Source organism: Hyperolius riggenbachi, chromosome 1 (genome assembly GCF_040937935.1).
Source record: "Hyperolius riggenbachi isolate aHypRig1 chromosome 1, aHypRig1.pri, whole genome shotgun sequence".
Taxonomy (NCBI): Eukaryota; Metazoa; Chordata; class Amphibia; order Anura; family Hyperoliidae; genus Hyperolius; species Hyperolius riggenbachi.
Window position 1 is genome coordinate 341,304,533 of NC_090646.1, and position 2,914 is coordinate 341,307,446.

A 2,914-nucleotide genomic window follows, 5' to 3' on the forward strand; every position below is an offset into this window, starting at 1 on the left:
TGAACTACAGAAGGCAAATAATACAGTCCTACGCACTGGCCTAGAGGACCTGCAAAACAGGAGCAGACGGTGCAACATTCGAGTCAGGGGTCTCCCTGAATCCGTCACGACGCAACAACTCGTACCAGCACTAACATCCATCTTTAACGGCCTACTGCAACAACCTGACGATAATGCCATAAAATTTGATAGAGCTCACAGGGCATTGAAACCACAATCTGCCCCAGAAGACCCACCGAGAGACGTTATATGCCGCCTGCATAACTACACAGAGAAGGATGCAATCATGCAGGCTGCGAGACCCGCAGGCCCCATCACATATGAAGGTCAGAAGATTTTATTATTTCAGGACCTAGCTCCGAGTACGTTGGCCCAACGTAGAGCCCTGCAGCCTCTACTAAAGGCCCTACAAGACGAGGGGGTGTCCTATAACTGGGGATTCCCGTTCCAGCTGCACGCCCGGAGAGACAACAAATCATCCACACTCCGCACACCGGCGGACCTGCCAGACTTTTTCGTGACCTGGGAATACCATCAGTGGCTGTACCAGAGTGGAAACCGGAGCAAATCGCTCTAGGCCTCCCGCAACGTCAGCGCAAACAGCGGTCTAACAAGCGCCAACCACAGCCGGAATGACGTATCTAATTCGGGGGCCCTCTTTGCTGTACCGAGGGACACAGAATGATCCGCGCTACAGATAAGTACTGCTTATGTAAGGTGACCTACTAAATAGCTCTGCTCCGATTGGGAGTACCCCCCTTTTTTACCCGCTATCTACCTGAGGAAGACTGCTCTTTTTATGCCTGCACTATATCTTGCTGTGTATCCATATTGGATGGGAGAGGAGGTGCTGTGGGAGAGAGCCAGGTCGCATACAGCACGGAGACAATGGTTGGGGCAGAGTGCTCCCTTGTTGGAGGGGGATTTTTCCGTCTGAGGGGTCTTATGTCCTTGTAATGCTACACGCTGAACTCTGTCGCACTTGGCGACTGTATGCATAATTGCTAAAGCGGCTCAGAGTTACGGTCCCCTATACCGCAGCCATCCCGGGGAATAGTGCTGTTATATTGCTCATGCCCGATACTCCATGGAAGAAAACGAGGGCCTCCCCTCGCTGTACCCCACAAGAAATGCTTTGTATTATTATATCTGCTTGATATATTATATTGTGAGGGACGATGGGTAAATTGACTGAGCTTTTTGTGCCATTGTTGTTCTGAATGTATGTGATCATTTATTAGCTGCGCACAGTCGCTGGTGCTTAGGTCAGTTATTTGCCAGAATGCGGAAGGAACATACAGTGAAGCTAGCCCAACACACAGGGACTCCAAACTAAAAATTTGATCGCGGCGCATTGGCTCTCCCCCCAAATTTTGGGTGTTGATCCGATGGGCTGCCTATCTTATCCACCTATCCCTAACTTACATTAAGTTAAAGCTTGGGACCGGCGCGCCGTGGCCTCTGACGCTCACTATCAGTGATACTTAACATTGCTTTTTCCTGTCAGCCTCATGTGGGTGGCTGGGGGCCGGGGCGCGGCGGTCTCTCATATGGCCACTGGGTGGTTGATACCCCTAAATTTCCCCCCATGGGGGCAACAGAAGAGGCTCCTGAAATTAGAACATCCTGGCCTGGGTACTCCTATATACTCATTATCAGAAGACAGAGACAACGGAGTCTCCTCCTGCCTCAAGTTCTCCCCCCCCCCTCTAGATCCCATTCCGTCCTAACTTGGTCACCATATATGTTGCAGAGGGCAAATGGTTAGTCATAAACAAAGGTACACAGCCTCCCTTAAAAATTGAGCTCCCACGCTCACTAGGCAGAGCAAATGCCAACCTCACCTTTTTATAAGACAGGTCACATTCCCTGCAGATCTCTGCTATACTGTGCTCTCTTTTCAGCAAAGAGAAAGGGCACGGTTGAACACTTATAAGGACGTCCTGATCGGGGCATCCTAATTGAGTTAGGGTGGAGAGGGGACCGGGTATCCCGCGGTACATAATGGTTTCCCTTTTCCCTCATAGGAGAGTTCTGAGAAATCAGAACATTCATATGGGAACTACCCTTGAACCAAGGGATCTACCCTTAAGGTTCACTAGTTACACTTTTCTGAAACTATGTTTGATTGTAATAATCTTGTTTTTTATATTGCTGACAACTGCTGGGTTTTCTCTGGACACTTCCTCAAGCCGAACCTTTATATTTGAATATATGCGATGGATCACGTAAAAGTCCTATCTATTAACGCTAAGGACCTCAACATACCAGAAAAGAGACGCATACTTTTGAGAGACCTATGGGCTCAAAGAGCACAAATAGCCTTCATACAGGAGACCCACTTCAAAGAACCTACTCCTCCTAAATTACATGATAGACACTTTCCCACTGCCTTCTACTCCAATTCTCTGGAATCTAAAACCAAGGGCACTGCTATTCTCATTAGTAACACTTTACCTTTCACCGTATTAGACACCAAATCTGACCCATTGGGTAGATTTACTCTAGTGAAATGCCTCATAAAGGACAAAAAGTACACTTTAGGCTCTGTATATGCCCCAAATATTGATCAGGAGAAATTTATACAAAAATTCCTAAATGTGCTAGACTCATTCGCGGAGGGTAGCATTATACTGGGTGGAGATTTGAATATAGCCCTTAACCCAAATGTAGATACCTCACACGGGAAGACTAGCCTGGCATATGCAAAAATAAATAAGATTAAAAAAGCTCTATATGAGAGACAGCTAGTAGATGTGAGGAGGGTGACTCACCCAACCGCCAGGGATTACACATTTTATTCGGCAGTTCATGGAGTCTACTCTCGAATAGATTACATATTAGTGTCTCACAACCTTCTCTCAGAACACATCACCTCAGAGGTGGGTATCATATCATACTCAGATCATGCTCC